Source organism: Piliocolobus tephrosceles, chromosome 4 (genome assembly GCF_002776525.5).
Source record: "Piliocolobus tephrosceles isolate RC106 chromosome 4, ASM277652v3, whole genome shotgun sequence".
In the NCBI taxonomy this organism is placed as follows: Eukaryota; Metazoa; Chordata; class Mammalia; order Primates; family Cercopithecidae; genus Piliocolobus; species Piliocolobus tephrosceles.
The window spans coordinates 62,139,069-62,156,353 of NC_045437.1; the positions used below are offsets into that span (position 1 = coordinate 62,139,069).

General features: G+C 43.7%; 1 protein-coding gene across 5 annotated transcripts in view; it reads right to left on the minus strand.

Annotated features, from left to right (window-relative positions):
- Window positions 1–16,342, minus strand: part of GPBP1 (GC-rich promoter binding protein 1) — an 87,895-nt gene extending 71,553 nt beyond the window's left edge. For 2 of the 5 annotated variants that reach the window (XM_023210510.1, XM_023210514.1), the window contains exons 1-2: window positions 15,953–16,210; window positions 13,762–14,708 (exon numbers count right to left, since the gene is read on the minus strand). The gene's annotated coding sequence lies outside the window, so the exon portion shown is untranslated. Of the gene's footprint in view, window positions 1–13,746; window positions 14,709–15,849; window positions 16,211–16,236 lie in introns of those variants that run through there. The other 3 variants (XM_023210511.1, XM_023210513.1, XM_023210512.1) reach the window with 3 other exon arrangements.
- Between the last annotated feature and the right edge of the window lie 943 nt (window positions 16,343–17,285).

Consider the following 17,285-nt stretch of genomic DNA (forward strand, 5'->3'; position numbering starts at 1 on the left):
CACAGCAGAGTAGACATGATGCTACTCCTTGTATTAGAAAGCAAAAGAATGTGGTTTTATATACATCTCTAAAATACGTAAGAAACTAACAGCGGTTTCCCCAGAGGGGAACTGCTGAGAAACAGGATTAAAGGGGTGACTTTCCACTAAACCTCTTGTGGTACACCTTTTGTAATTTGTGTGCATAAATTCAAAACAATTTTAAATCTTTTTTAGTCTGACTCAATTTTACTGTTTCCTGAATAAACTTTTTTTTTTAAATCCTTAAACTCTTAATCCATTTTTTTTTTTTTTTTTTTTTTTCTGAAACTAAGGTAGGCTGAAGACCAATCATCCCAAGCACAGGAGACAAGTTCCAACAAATTAATTTTTTAAATGAGCCTAACCCTATGAACCAGATAGCACTAACAAAGAATACTTTTCATATATATACTTTTTCGAGACAGGGTCTCACTCTATTGCCCAGGCTTGAGTGCAGTGGCATGATCTTGACTCACTGCAACCTCCACCTCCTGGGCTCAAGCGATCTTCCCACCTCAGCCCCCCAAATAGGTGGGACTACAGGTGCAAGCCACCATGCCCAGGTAGTTTTTGTATTTTTTTGTGGAGATGGGGTTTCACCATGTTGCCCAAGCTGGTCTCAAATTCCTGAACTCAAGTGATCTCCTACCTCGACCTCCCAAAGGGCTGGATTACAGAGTCAGCCACGGCACTCGGCCTAGGCAGTTTCTTTTTGAGGCGGAGTTTCACTCTTGTCAGGCTAGAGCACAATGGCTCGATCTCAGCTCACTGCAACCTCAGCCTCCCAGTTCAAGCAATTCTCCTGCCTCAGCCTCCTGAGTATCTGGGATTACAGGCACCCGCCACCAAGCCCAGCTAATTTTTGTATTTTTAGTCGAGAAAGAGTTTCACCATGTTGGCCAGGCTGGTCTTGAACTCCTGACCTTAGGGGATCCACCCGCCTTGACCTCCCAAAGTGCTGGGACGACAGGCATGAGTCACCGTGCCTGGCCAGCAGTTTCTTTAGAATTCATCTCATTTAGTCTTCATCCCATCCCCAGGAGGCTGGTGTTACCTTCTTTTCAAAACAAGAAAAATAAGTGTTTATATAGATGAGAAGTCCATTTTAAAGTTCCCAAGGTCATAGTACTAGACAGTAGTAGCTGAATTAACCACTCTGGATATGCATACATACTATAAGTAACATAGGATACATCAAGCAGAGATTTTACCTAATACAAAACATTAGCCTTCACAATAGACGTAAGTAACTCCTTTTTTTTTTTTTTTGAAACGGAGTTTCGCTCCTGTTGCCCAGACTGGAGTGCTATGGCGTGATCTCAGCTCACCGCAACCTCTGCCTCCCGGGTTGAAGCGATTCTCCCGCCTCAGCCTCCTGAGTAGCTGGGCTTACAGGCATTCACCATCACGCTGGGCTAATTTTGTATTTTTAGTAGAGAGAGAGCTTCTTCATGGTGGTCAAGCTGGTCTTGAACTCCCGACCTTAGGTGATCCACTTACCTCAACCTCCCAAAGTGCTGGGATTACAGGCGTGAGCCACCACGCCCAGCCAACTCCTAAATTTTAAGTTTTACTCAGGCACTGTCTTACTACTACTATATCAGAAAGTACAAAATACAGATGTCGATCACCTAGACAAGTAAAAGATGAGCAGTTTGAGCTACCACTGCAATCTAGCGCTATCCCCAGACTACTGTCCTCTCAGCAAATTAAGTACTCAGAAGTACTGAACAGGAAGGACCAAAGTGAAAACATTTTCATTCACTTTTCACCATTTCCATCTGTCCTTACAAAAGGAAGTCATTTCAACCAGAGACACAATAATAATTCATGTAAAAAATGTGAAACTACCAGTCAAATTAAAAGAAAAAAATTAAGGAACGCTGCTCAGATGAGTGCATTTTTCAAGTAGTTTTCAAGCCAGTGTTCCAGAAACAATTTCATCACTCTCCTGAGGATACTCACCTGTAACAGCCTCAAGTTTAGCATCCTTCTAAGCGCTTTAGTAAACAAGGTCCTTGCAAGGGATCTATAACATGCTTTTCTTACATAGAACGAAAACAAGATCACACAGGTAAACTTTGTAACGACAAAAATAATTAAAGTTCTGCGGACATTTATCTGCATTAGTTTCCTCCTCAAGTAAAGACACACTACAAATGAACTATCATGGCCTGATTTCTGAAAATGAGAAGTCTTAAATTCTGCTGATAAATTTCAAAGCCACTCCTTAAAACCTAGATAGGCTGGTGTGATGGCTCACGCCCATAATCCCAGCACTTTGGGAGGCAGAGGCGGGTGGATGGCAAGGTCAAGAGATTGAGACCATCCTGGCCAACACGGTGAAACCCCGTCTCTACTAAAAATACAAAAATTAGCTGGGTGTGGTGGTGTGCACCTGCTCAATCGCTTGAACCCAGGACCCGGAAGATGCAGTGAGCCGAGATCACACTACTGCACTCCAGGATGGTGACAGAGAGACACTCGGTCTCAAATAAATAAATAAAAAAACCCTAAAGATAAATGTATTTTGTTTCTTTGAACCTGAGAGCAAAAATTACCTAGATTTCAAGCCTTCTGACTCAACAGTTCAAAATTGGGGAAATTTTTAAAGGCAAGGGTCACAGTAAACAAATCTTGATGAGATGAGGCAGTCCCTTCAAAAAGCTAAGAGCAAGGCTGGGTGCAGCGGCTCACACGTGTAATTCAAGCACTTTGGACAGCAGAAGCAGGCGGATCACTTGAGGTCTAGAGTTCAAGACCAGCCTGGCCAACATGGTGAAACCCACCTCTACTAAAAATACAAAAATTAGCTGAATTAGCTGGTCATGACAGCAAGTGCCTGTAATTCCAGCTACTTGGGAGGTTGAGGTACAAGAATCACTTGAACCAAGGCAGAGGTTGCAGTAAGCCAAGGTCGTGTCATTGCACTCCAGCCTGGGTGACAAAGTGAGAATGTCACAAAAAAAAAAAAAAAAGAAAAGAAAAGAAAAAATAGCTAAGACCAGCCCTGGCTCAACCACAATGGCTCACACCTGTAACCCCAGCACTTGGGGAGGCCAAGGCGGGCAGATCACTTGAACTCCAGAGTTCGAGACCAGTTTAGGCAACATGGCAAAACCCTGTCTCTACCAAAAAATACATAAATTAGGCAGAGATGGGGTACGCACCTGTAGTCCTAGCTACTCAGAAGGCTGAGGCGGGAAGACTGCTTGAGCCCAGGAGGTCAAGGCTGCAGTGAGCTGTAATCACGGACCACACTCTAGCCTGGCTGACAGAGCAAGACCTTGTCTCAGGGGAAAAAAAGGCTAATAGCAAATCCAAAGCCAGTCTTGAATCTAGTAGACAAAAATCTCATATAACAAATTATTTTAGCTTGAATAAATAGGTAGCTGGTGGAGCCATACTGAAACGAGAAATAGACAGAGTATGAGGCTAGGAAGTAAGACTGCAGTTTTTGCCTTTTATTTTTTGAGACGGAATCTCGCTCTGTCGCCCAGGCTGGAGTGCATTGCCACAATCTTGGCTCACTACAACCTCCGCCTGCCGTGTTTAAGCAATTCTCATGCCTCAGCCTCCCGAATAGCTGGGATTACAAGCACCCACCACCATGCCCGGCTAATTTCTGTATTTCTTTTAGTAGAGACAGAATTTTGCCATGCTGCCCAGGCTAGTCTCAAACTCCCAAGCCATCCACCTGCCTCAGCTTTCCAAAGTGCTTGGATTACAGGCATGTGCCTCCATGTCCAGCCTGAGTGTAGCTTTGAACGTTAAACTTGACATGTAGAGAAGTCAAGGTGGCAGTTAAGTTATAAGCCTAGCATACGGGGAGAAGATCTGAACTGGAAAGTTAAACTTGGGATCATTTGCATAAATACACCGTTTAAAGCTATGATATCGTATCACAAATTACACAAATATTATCCCAAGAGTGGAATGCATGTGCTTCAACAAATTTTTTTTTTTTTTTTTTTTTTTTTTTTGAGACAGAGTCTTGCTCTGTCGCCCAGGCTGGAGCAGTGGTGCAATCTCAGCTCACTGCAACGTCCACTTCCTGAGTTCATGCGAACCTTCCTAAGTTCTCTCACCTTAGCCTCCTGAGTAGCTGGGATTACAGGCATGCGCAATCATGCCTGGCTAATTTTTGTACTTTTTGGTAGAGACGGGGTTTCACTATGTTGACCAGGCTGGTTTCAAACTCCTGACCTCAAGTGATCCACCTGCCTCAGCCTCCCAAAGTGCTGAGATTACAGGCGTGAGCCACCGAGCCCAGCCTCAATAATTTTAAATGTCATATATACACGTGTTACATATACACAAATACATTATATGTACACAGATAGATATAAAAATCTGTGTTGTGTGTATATATGTGTGTATCTGGTTTCTGCTTCTTCTGTCCCTTCAATGTATACTTACCTATGTCCTCCAATTCACAATCTCTACCTCCTGGTTGATCATACAGTCTTCAACCACTACCACCTGTGACCAGCCACACCACCATTGTCTATATTTTACAATTTCAAAGCATTTAGCATTCATTTTTTCACTTGACTTTAATAGCAACAACTCTGTGAGGCACTATTTTATACAGCAAGAACTAACTCATAAAGACTATGTCGGTCAATATCACATAGCTATTATATAATGTAACAGATGGCATGAAACCATAATTCAAATTCAAGGACTCTTTTTATCCTGTATTCACAGAACTTCACAGCAAACTACACAGACAGAGGAATCTTACATTTTTGCCTTGTTCACTAGAAAATCCCAGCACCAACAATACCATAGGCATTCAAACATTTCCTGAGGCAAAGGAAATCTCCAGCACATAATTAGCACTCAAGAGAGAAGAGTCCTAAATCCACTGTTGAGATATTATAGTAAATAAGTTGATACTTTTACATTCTACTTTCTTATTTCCAGTATAGAAGTGTTGTCATTTTCTAAGTATGCTCAAGTATGAATTAGATACCTAACATTTCAAGCCACTTAAAAGAAGATTGATACACGAATTCAAGATGTCATTATTTTGCAACAGGTTTTACTTCACACACCCACAAAAACAATTTCCTTATTACTCCAAATTTCCTATAAAAGATTTTTAAAAATGTAAGACATCCAATGTTAAAGCAGAAAGAAAAATCAAATACTATTTTATTTATGGACTAATATTCCATGGAATTAGCATCATACATACATACACACACACACACATCTCCCTCTCAATGAGTCCAGAAATAGACACACATAATTTGATTTTCATCACAGAAATTTCAAGGTGATTCAATGGGAAACAAAATCTTTTCAACAAATGAAACTTGCACAACTGGACGTTTATATGGAAAAAAAATGGGGGGTGGTCACAGTAGCTCTCGCCTGTAATCCCAATACTTTGGGAGGCCAATGCAGGAGGATCCCATGAGTCCAGGAATTTGAGACCAGTCTGGGCAACACACTGCGACTCCGTTTCCACAAAAAAATTTAAAAATTAGCCAGGTGTGGTGGCACACACCTGTAGTCTCAACTACTCAGGAGGTTGAGGCAGGAGGATTGTTTCAGTCCAGGAAGTCAAGGTTGTAGGGAGCTGTAATTACGCCACTGCACTCCAGCCTGGGCGACAGAGCAAGATCCTGTGTACCCCAACCCCAAAAATTGAACATTTTTTTATCACACCACATGCAAAAAATTCAAAATGAATCAAAGACCTAAAACGTTAAGAATGAAATTACAAAACTTCTACAAGATGGGAGAAAACCCTATGACCTTGGGTTAGGCAATGATTTCTTAGGACACAAAAGCACAAAGCATGAAAGAAAAAAAATTTTTTTTTTCTCTCAAGTAGCTGAGGTATGCCACCATGCCCACTTGATTTAAATAGTTTGGAGAATAAGCGCCTTACTATGCTGCCCAGGCTGGTCTTGAACTTCCAGCATAAAAGGATTCCCCAGTCTCAGCCTCCTAAAGTACTGAGACTAAAGGCATGAGCTACCAGGCATTTTATTTCAGTATTTAAAATTTTTGCTCTTCAGAAGACACTGTATTAAGAAAATGAAAACAAACCACAGTCTGAGAGAAATTATTTGCAAAACATGTATCCAAAATACATAAAGAATTCTTACAATTCATTAAGACAACCCAATTTTTTTTTTTTTTTTTTTTTAAGACAAGGTTCACTCTCATCGCCCAGGCTGGAGTGCAATGGCTTCATCTCCACTCACTGCAACCTCTACCTCCTGGGCTCAAGCCTCCAGAGTAGCTGGGACTGCAGGGCACACGCCACTGTGCCAGGCTTACTTTTATACTTTTTGTAGTATATTACTTCTATGATTTTGGAAACACTTTTTGTAGTGCCAACATGTTGCCCAGGCTGGTCTCAAATCCCTGGGCTCAAGCGATTCACCCACCTTGGCCTCCCAAATTGCTGGCATTACAGGCATGAGGACCGTGCTTGGGCCCCAGTTTTTGTTTAAACAGGCAAAATATTTGAACAGACACTTCACCAAAACACACGAAAAGAAGCTATCATTATTAGGGAAATGCAAATTAAAGACACAATACTAATTCCAACTATACACAATGGTTAAAATTTAAAAGACATAACCAGCCAGGCGTAGTGGCTCATGCCTGTAATTCAAACACTTTGGGACGCTGAGGTGGGTGGATCACCTGAGGTCAGGAGTTCCAGACCAGCCTGACCAATATGATGAAACTCCGTTTCTACTAAAAATACAAAAATTAGCCAGGCATGGTGGCATGTGCCTGTAATCTGAGCTACTCAGACGCTGAGACAGGAGAATCACTTGAACCCGGTAGGTGGAGGCTGCGGTGAGTCGAGATCATGCCATTGCATTCCAGCCTGGGTAACAAGAGCAAACCTCTTGTCTTACAAAAAAAAAAAAAACTGACCTAACCAAAGATGGTTGTCAAAACAAATTTTACAGAGTGCTGGTGATAACAACATGCATTGCTAGTGGGAAGGCACACAATTCACATGACCCGGGCAGTTCTGCTAGGGATTTTCATATGAGAAATTAAAACTTTCGCCGGGCGCGGTGGCTCAAGCCTGTAATCCCAGCCCTTTGGGAGGCCGAGACGGGCGGATCACGAGGTCAGGAGATCGAGACCATCCTGGCTAACACGGTGAACCCCCTCTCTACTAAAAATACAAAAAACTAGCCGGGCGAGGTGGCGGGCGCCTGTAGTCCCAGCTACTCCGGAGGCTGAAGCAGGAGAATGGCGTAAACCCGGGAGGCAGAGCTTGCAGTGAGCTGAGATCTGGCCACTGCACTCCAGCTCGGGCAACAGAGCAAGACTCCGTCTCAAAAAAAAAAAAAAAAAGAGAGAAATTAAAACTTTCATATGAGAATAAAAAGTCCACACCCCATATCAAAAATAAGAATTAAAAAGAAGAAGCCGGTGCGGTGGCTCACGCCTGTAATCCCAGCACTTTGGGAGGCCAAGGAGGGTGGATCACAAGGTCAGGGGTTCAAGACCAGCCTGGCCAACATGGTAAAACCTCGTCTCTACTAAAAATACAAAAATCAGCTGGGTATGGTGCCGGGCACCTGTAATCCCACCTACTCGGGAGGCTGAGGCAGAAGAATCGCTTGAACCTGGGAGTTGGAGGTTGCAGTGAGTCGAGATCAAGCCACTGCACCCCAGCCTGGGCAATAGTGTGAGACTCCATCTCACCAAAAAAAAAAAGGCCAGGCACAGAGGCTCATGGCTGTAATCCCAGCACTTTGGGAGGCTGAGGCAGGCAGACAGCTTCAGGTCAGGAGTTCAAGACCAGCCTGGCCAACATGGTGAAACCCCATCTCTATAAAAATACAAAACTTGGCCAGGTCTGACTGATGGCAGTTGCCTCTAATCTCAGCTACTAGGGAGGCTGAGGCAGAAGCAGCGCTTGAACCCGGGAGGCAGGGGTTGCAGTGAGCCGATATCATGCCACTGCACTACAGCCTGGGAAAGAGGGAGACTCCATCTCAAAAAATAAAATAATTAAAGGGAAGAAAATGGAAAGATCAAAAACATTGCAACCACTAAGATGAGAACAAAAGAATAACTAAAGAACAAGAAACTAAATGATATATCTTGTACATAGAAAGATGCAGAAACTAGCAATTATTTGCAGGGTTATACAGCAAATCTGTTAACTATTCTGACGGGTGGGACAGCTGACAAAATGGGAAAAGCAAGCAGGTAAAACTGAAATACAGAGTCACAACCACAAAACAGTTTACCAATAACTATGAACATTTTGTTTTTCAACATTTCTGTTGAAGGTAATGGACCTACTTTCCAGAAAAATGCACTGAAATGCCCACAAAAGTATCAATTTCGGAGAATTCTCAGAAACCACTGTCTTGACCTGGCATGGTGGCTCACATCTGTAATTCCAGCACTTTGGGAGGCCAAGGTGGGTGGATCACCTGAGGTCAGAATTTTGAAAAGAGATGTATTTATTCCCTGACCCCCCAACGCCCAACTTTTTACTTTTTTTTTTTTTTTTTATGTTCCCTAGGCTGGTTTCAAACTCCTGGGCTCCAGCGAGCCTTGTGCCGCAGGCTCCCAAAGTGTTAGGATAACAGGCATGAGCTACCACGCCCTGCCCCCTCACCCCCTTTTTAAATAGTATTTTATATGTCAGAGGTTTTTTTTTGAGATAGTCTTGTTCTGTCGTCCCGGGCTGGAGTGCAGTGGCGAGGAAAAACACAGAGGCGCCTGGCCTCCTCTCTTTAATTCTTGTTCATTTAAGAGACAGGGTGTCACTCTGCCACCCAGGCTGGAGTGCAGTGGTGCAATCACGGCTCTCTGGCGTCTCAACCTCCTAGGCTCAAGCAGTCCTCCTGCCTCAGCCTCCCAAGTAGCTGGGACTATAGGCGCATGTCACCATGCTTGGCTAATTTTTTTTATGTTTTGTAGAGAGGGAGTCTTGTTATGTTTCCCAGGCTAGTCTCGAACTCCTAGTCTCAAATGTTCCTTTTGCCTTGGCCTCCCAAACTGTTGGGGTTACAGGCATGAGACACTGCGCCCTGTCCCCTTTAATTCTTAATTCAGTTTTCAAATTATATTTTAAAGACATTTAAATTTCTGTCGAGGTATGTGGATCACCTGAGGTCAGGAGCCTTGCAGACCAGCCTAACCAACATGGGGAAACCCCATTTCCACTAAAAACACAAAAATTAGCTGGGCATGGTGGTGGGCACCTGTAATCCCAGCTACTTGAGAGGCTGAGGCAGGAGAATCGCTTGGACCCAGGAGGCGGAGATTGCAGTGAGCTGAGATTGCGCCATTGCATTCCAGCATGAGCGACAGAGTGAGACTGTCTCAAAACAAAAAAAAAATCTTTACATCTGTACTACACTTCACAATTTATAAAAACCCTCCATACACATTTCCATCAGTTTAATGAACAAACTATGGCCAAAAAAAGTTAGGTGAACATACAGTCACACAGGCATTTTTCCAGATATTCCATAACCTAAACCAAGTTCCCTTCCAAACTCTCAGCCATGACCCTTTTTCTACATCACCACCTTACCTGGATCTAAGCTGTTACCTAAACACTGATAGATCTAAATATTGTTACCTAAACATTTTTATCAAAAAAGAAACAGAAAAGATGGTTTGGCTAAACAAAGTTAAATAATCTGACCAGGTGCAGTGACTCACGCCTATAATCCCAGCACTTCGGGAGGCTGAGGCAGGTGATCACCTGAGGTAAGGAGTTCGAGACCAGACTGGCCAACATGACGAAACCCCATCTCTACTAAAAATACAAAAAATTAGCTGGACGTTGCAGCAGGGACCTGTAATCCCAGCTACTAGGGAGGCTGAGGCATAAGAATCACTTGAACCCGGGATGCGGATGTCACAGTGAGCACAGATTGTGCCACTGCATTCCAGCCTGGGTGACAGCAAGCCTATCTCAAAAAAAAAAAAAAAGAAGTTAAATAATCTGGTCTGGTTTTAAGATCTATCCTCACTTGCTTATTTTACTTTCAGATTAGAAGTCCTCCTCAATTATCCCTTTCTTGAAACTCTCCTCAATTTTTTTTTCTGTTCACTCTTCCTGTTCTTTCTCCATTACTCTTCTCCCTTTCTCAATTTTAATGTATCAGCAGCTTCGAGCATAAAAATCCATGTAACTATTTCAATTCAAAAACAAAGACAAGGGGCTGGGCCCAGTGGCTCACACCCATAATCCTAGCACTTTGGGAGGGGGAGGCGAGCAGACATCTGAGGTCAGGAGTTCGGGAACAGTCTGACCAACATGGTGAAATCCCGTCTTCTAAAAATACAGTATCAGCCAGGCCTTGTGGCACATGCCTGTTATCCCAGCTACTCAGGAGGCTGAGGCAGGAGAATCGCTTGAACTAGGGAGGCAGAGGTTGCAGTGAGCTGAGATCATGCCATTGCACTCCAGCCTGGGCAACAAGTATAAAACTCTGTCTCAAAAAAACCCAAAAAACAAAAAAAAAGGAGACTAGGTAAAACAAAGCTATGCATTTGGCTCCATGCCTGTGGAAAGAGGTTACGGGTGAAAGAAAAATACAACAAGGCCAGACACTTGTGACTCACGCCTATAATCCCAGACCTTTGGGAGGCCAAGACAGGAGGAACCCTTGACCCCAGGAGTTCGAGGTTGTCTGAGCTACAATCCCACCATTACACTCCAATCTGGGTGAGAGAGTGAGACCCTGTCTCAAATACACACACACAATTTAATTTTAGCTAAACAAAGGTATCACCCAAATAGTTACTAGCAAATAGCAAAACAGTAGTATCTCTCAGTTTATTACCAAACTCCATTAGTAGTCTGTAATCAATATCAACCAGAGAGAAGCAGTACATGAAAAGAAAAACAAAAATATCAAAGATAATGTTCAAATAAATGAATTAGTAAAGTAAAATCCCCAAGAAAGCAGTGTAAGTATGGCATAGTGCTGAGTATGTGCTCTGGAGTCAAAGACTGCTTGAACATTTATTTGGTCAAGATTACAATTCTAACAAAGTAACTTTCTCCCAGTCTCAGCCTCCCTAAATCCTAATATTCTCGTCAGTACCACAGTGACTGTAATAGTACTTTCCTTACGGGATTAAGAATTAAAATATGCCACATAAATTACACAGCGAAACATATGACACCATCATCATCTACAAATGTTAGCCACTATGATTATTATTTTTAGAACTACAGTTTACAAAGAGCTAAAAAAGGAAAATATAAAGGGTAGGAAAGAAAAGGAAAAGTGGTGTAACTTCTGGGGAAAAACAGCAGTCCAGCAATAGTTCCAACTACCAACAGGTGGAATTATTTATTTCAATCTCCAGAAAATAACATACTGAAAATACCTGTCAAAACGTTCAAGTAAATCTGTCCTTGAAGAACTGCTGTAAGCCAAGTTCACAAATGTTAGACTATTCATAGATTAAAGTTAATTGTTAAAAACTCTGATCTCTGGAGTAATCTTTATTCTGACACTACTGCTTAGGGGTAACAATACCAGTAACGGCAATTTAGAAGAAAGCAAGGCTGGACACAGTGGTTCACACCTGTAATTCCAGCACTTTGGGAGGTAGACGTGGGCGAATCAACTGAGGTCAGGAGTTCAAGGCCAGCCTGACCAACATGGTGAAACCCTGTCCCGACTAAAAATACAAAAAATTAGCCGGGCGTGGTGGTGGGCGCCTGTAATCCAAGCTACTTGGGAGGCTGAGGCAGAATCGCTTGAACCCAGGGGCGGAGGTTGCAGTGAGCTGAGATTGCGCCACTGCACTCCAGCCTGGGCACACGACAGAGCAAGACTCTGTCTCAAAAAAAAAAAGAAAAAAATAACCACGAATAAATATTATACAGTTTTCTAGGAATAATGATTGTTTGACTCCAGTTCAACTTCTTAATCATATTTAAGATATATATTCTTAAGTAACTTGAAAAGTCACTGAATTGAGGAATGAACAAAATACAGGCTCTCCCAAGTGAAAAGGTGTGGAAAGTTCTCACCAATTTTATAAATCAAGGTAGACAATTAGAATTACTACACACAGGTCTGACTGAAAACACATATAACCTAATCTACTATGACAAAGGGAATTACTGGACTCTCTAATATCAATTTCAGAGGAAAAAAAAACGGTGCATTTTTTACCACCACTTTCGCTCTATGGGGGCTAGCAGGATTCAACAGTTTAAGCAAAAAAAAAAATTCGTTCAAAATAAGCAACTGACAAGTTATTAGGTTAGGCCATTCTGGTAAAGGGTTCAAAAATTACAATTTCGGCCTGGTGCGTGGGCTCAGGCCTGTAATCCCAGCACTCTGGGAGGCCAAGGCACAAGGATCACCTGAGGTCAGGGGTTCGAAGCCAGCCTGACCAACATGGTGAAAACCCGTCTCTACTAAAAAAAAAAAAAAAAAAAAAAAAATTAGTCGAGCATGGTGGCGGGATTCTAAATTGCCGTTACTGATATTGTTACCCCTAAGCAGTAGTGTCAGAATAATCCCAGCTACTTGGGAGGCTGAGGCAGGAGAATCGCTTGAACCCGGGAGGCGGAGGCTGCAGTGAGCCAAGACCTTGCCATTGCACTCCATCCTTGGCAACAAGAGCCAAACTCGGTCTCAAAAAAAGAAAAAAAAAAAAAAAATTACAGTCTTTCGTCTCAGAAAGACAACTGAAATAACCCTCTAATTTGAGTTATACTCATGTGTTCACTAATATTAATTGCCTAAAATTTAAATTTTGTCAGTAGTCAAAGAGGAAAAAAATTAAATTTTAGTGTATCTCTTTAAAAAACACTAAAGGCCTGTGATTCACTGAAAAATTAAACGTAGTAACTAATGGTAACTAAAAACACCATTTAATCCTGAAAAATACAAACATTAAAAGATAACTCTCCCACCTATCAAAACAATTTCTATTATAGCAATTAATATTCACAATTTTTTAAAAAAAGCTTTGTTTATAAACTTAGGCCAGCATAACCTCGAGTGAAAAAAATGTATACTCATATTTTCTTAAGTTACTTAAAGGTTCTTAATTCAGCTTGCTCAGTTCCTCTGAGCTTCTGGTCCTGGTAATACTCTCCTTTTTTGAAAGTAAAGTCTTAATTAAGAAATAATTTGAAATACAAAACCATTTCAACAAAACTATTTCAAAAACTTAATTTCTATAACGGATTAATATGTTTGGAACAGTTATGCCTTAAAACAAGCTAGTTCATGAAATACATTAAAAACTACTATCTGTAATATAACCAAACTAGGTAACCCCAAATGCAACACTAAACTGCAGTTCGAATGCAGTCTAAACTCACATTTGGAAAGTAAACTGGCTATCAAGGCACATGCATTTAGAATGCAAACTGGCTAAGAAGGCACGTGGTGAATTATTTGTTGCATTTTTTCCTACCTTTCTACCACTATGAATGAATCCTCAAAGCCTAAGGCAATATATACTGGCCAGACGAATTTAGCTTTTTACTTAAAAAGCACAAAAACCTGTAGCTTAGGACTGTTTGAATCTGAAAAATTCCTAAGCTTTAAACATTTTTTCTGAATTTCAGTTTACTCAGACAATGGTTAATAGCTGTTTTCAGACTGTCAAGGAAACTGAAACCAAGCACTATTACTGCAAGAAACTGAAAGGCTTCCAAGAATAACACAGGATAAACTCGACTCCCATTACAGTTTACAAATGAACATTTGATTTGCTCACCATAAAAGTACTTACAAATTCCAACAGGACTGCACAGGAAGGTGTTGGTTTTTTCTTTGTAATCTTTCTTTTCCAGTTTGTATTTTTATTTTGTATCCTCTGAAATAATATCGAAGTTCTTTGAAAATACTTAACCTATGACTATTTGACATAGAGTTACTTCAAGTCAGCTACCCATACTTCTGTTTTAAAGTTTTCATATGGCTATCTCCCGAATTAGCCAAGTTCTTTAGATTTAAGATCAGTCTTCTTTATTATTCCATGTACTTGCCACTGCTGTACTTGTCCACTCCAGATGAAATATCCAATTTACGAGCCAAAAAGCAAAAACAAAAAGAAAATTTCACATCTGAAGAGCATTCCTAAATATCAGCATATACAGACACACACACAGCTATCTCAATACTACCATGCTGCCGGGAAACTGCAACATCTTAAATTTCTACGTAAATAAAAGGAAAAAAATTCGGTATTCTTTCAATGTCTTCATTTAGAAAAAGTGTCCCATTGTGACATGAAAGAGCTGAAGTCAAAAATTCCTAAAACTTTCAATAAAAGTAAAAATAAACCGCCATGAAACTTCAGCAATACTCAGTCATTTGAAACTGCTGAAACTACTCAGTACACAAATCAACGTCTCTCACAGTTTCGGCTGAAGAATCCCAACAACGGGGTGGGGGAGGGGGAAGGCAAAAATTACCACCAGCTGAAATACTGTAACCGGTTATATAATCCGTTTGAACCAAAATACTGAAGAAATGCTGCCTGGGTCTCTTTTTAAGTAGCTTGCTGAATTGTTCACTACTATCAATTCACTTCATAGACGATTCTTGCCAATTTTAATAAACTTCTGGGGCAAAATTATCCAAAAACATTGTAAATCCAAAATGGCCACTTAAAATATCCGGGGCCTTCTACACAAAACCTAGATGATGATCTTCATATCTGAGTAATTCATTCACCTGTAAAAGTTATAAAAAAAAAAATTATATACTGAGTTTTGATTTTGAGCTACAAAAATCAATCCCCAACTTAAAAAGTCAACCTCTGGAGGAAAAATCACTTCTGTATAACCCTATAAGCCTGGAAAAAGGGTTTTTACCCAAGCAAGCACCCGATAAAAGTCTACTGAATGAAAAAGACATCGGAGTAGAGGGAGGTAAAAACTGTAGGTGACAGTATTACGGAGGGCAAGGGCAGATTTCACCTGGGAAGGGGTGCAGATCCACTATTGGGGAATTATATAAGCAAACCTTCTTACACTTCTTGAATACATTTGAAACTATGAAACTGTCACTTAATCTTACAAAAGATCTTCTCCAACCCTCTTTGATGTACCAAGGAAAATGAAGACAGGTGTGCTGCCACGGAGCATGAGCAAATGTAACTCAGAGAATAAGAAATGTGAAGAAAAGGAGGCTCCCTCCAAATCAGAACGTCTACCAGAGGAGGCATATTCCCCCAGTAAGGCCAGAAAGGTGAACTAGAAGTAGGGCAAACCCGCTCCTTAAATTCTCCCGAGGAGACTTCCCCACTTGTGAGGGAGCAGAGGGCTAGAAGGTGTAGGTTTCCACTTCCTCGAATTAAGAAAACAGGTTTCTCCCAAAACTGAGGGGGTGGAAGGTACAGGGCCCTTTTCGTAAACCACAGGAAGAATGGTTCTCTCCCAAAAAAGCACATGTCCCCTCAGATCCCACAAGACTCGGAGGAACAAAGTAGCCTTCGCCCCAGTCCACTGCAAGTGCCACGGACCTGGGAGAGGCGGGGAAAGCTGAGGCGCTGCTGAAGAAACCGCCGAAGGCCACAAATCGGCCTCGACTCCCTCAGCCCTGAGAGGGGTAGTGGTGCAAAAGCAGGCGGGCGTGTGCGAGAGGCCGGGGGAAGGAAGGCCGAGCACGGAAGGCGTCGGACCCGCTCCCAGCCTCCGCCAAACGGCAAACACCCCCCAGCCAAGCTGCCGGGGCTAAACCACCCACCCCCTCCTCACAACCGCCACCTCCGCTCCACCCGGGCCGAATCAATAGCTACAGCGGCCTATCCGCGCCTCCCTCCCCTCTCACTCCTTGCTCCCCGCCGCCCCTCCGTCCGCGGGCAGCCTCTCACCTCGCGCCGCCAACGCCGCTCCCGACCCCTCAAACCCCAACACGGACACGGGCACTCCCCTTCTCCCCCGGACTCGAGCGTGGAGCCTAGAGGACGGTGTTACCTTCTGCCCCACCAGAGGTGCCCCTGGCCTGGGGGTGTCGATGCGCCTGATCCCGGGAGAAGGTTTTCGGTACTTTGAATAATCCCCTTTTGCCGCTTTTCCCTCCCCCACAACCAGTCTCAGTCCCAAAATGGCGCCGACCCGATCCGCAATGTTCTGGGCCAAGTCTCGCGAGATCGTGGACAGCGGTGAGGCGGGGAAAGAACTAGAGGGGTTGAGAAGAGGGGAAGGCGGGGCGAGGAGAAGGAGGGAGAAAGGGTGTGGAAGAAACGGTGATAACGAACCTACTGGGCGGGACACCAGGAAGAGCACCTCCACCAGAGAACCTTCTGGCCCAAGCAACCGCTCACGCCGCGGTCAAAGAAGCTCCGCCCTCTACGTCGGGCGCCTGGGGGGAGGGGAAGAAGGCGTGGCTAAGTCCGGGGGCGGGGCTTTGAGGAGGCCCCGGAGCAGGGGCGCGCGGGGGGCGGTGGCTCCACGCGGTGACGTCAGGAGCAGCTGGAGTCGGGGATTACCCCCTGCTGCTGACGTGAGGACGGTGAACAATCGGGAACGTTCGGTGGAAGGGGGAATTCCCCGCCGCTCTGTGAGGCGCCCCTCCTCCCACACTCCCCCCCGCCCTGGGCTGCCTCGGACTCCAGGCTGTTGGGGCCGCGGGGAGGGCAAGAGAGGAGTGCTGCGCTCGGAGGCGGCCGCGCAGGCTCGAGTGGCGCGCGGCGCGGCGTCTTCCCCAGTTCTAAGCTCCCGAAGCCGCGCTGCAGCGTCTCAGAGCTTCAAGCTGCGGAAGACGCCGCGGCGCGCGCCCTTCGCCGGTTACCCCGCTCGGCCTCGCGCTCTGGCCTGGGTGAATCGGCGCTCACACGGCGCCTATGCCTAGCTCTGCGCAGGCGGAACGTCTGCCGAGCCGGCGCCGGAGCGATAGGGCGCGCTGAGGGGATGCTCCATCGTGGCGTGCGAACGCGAACTGTGTCGGGCGTGAGAGGAGCACACGGGAGCCCTACCGCGGAGGAAAGCAGACGTGCGGGGAGCCAAGCCCAGGCCCTCAGAGGGTAGAAATGGCTACTAGATGTAATTGTGCTAATTATTTTTCTTTCTACTAAATTTGCAGTAGGTGAATTATTCCAACAGTCAAGAGTATCAGAACCACAGAGCCCATTCGAAATTTTAAAAAATCAGTATTATGGTGTTCACAGTCGTTTATCTAATTGTGACACCTTTTCGCCTTATAATCGTAGCCTCACTTTAACACCTGGGAGGTTGGCATTCCAGGAGAAAAAGTCACATTTGTTTAGAGGGAAGGTGGGGGGAGGTTGTCTCAAAAAGGGAAAGTCTG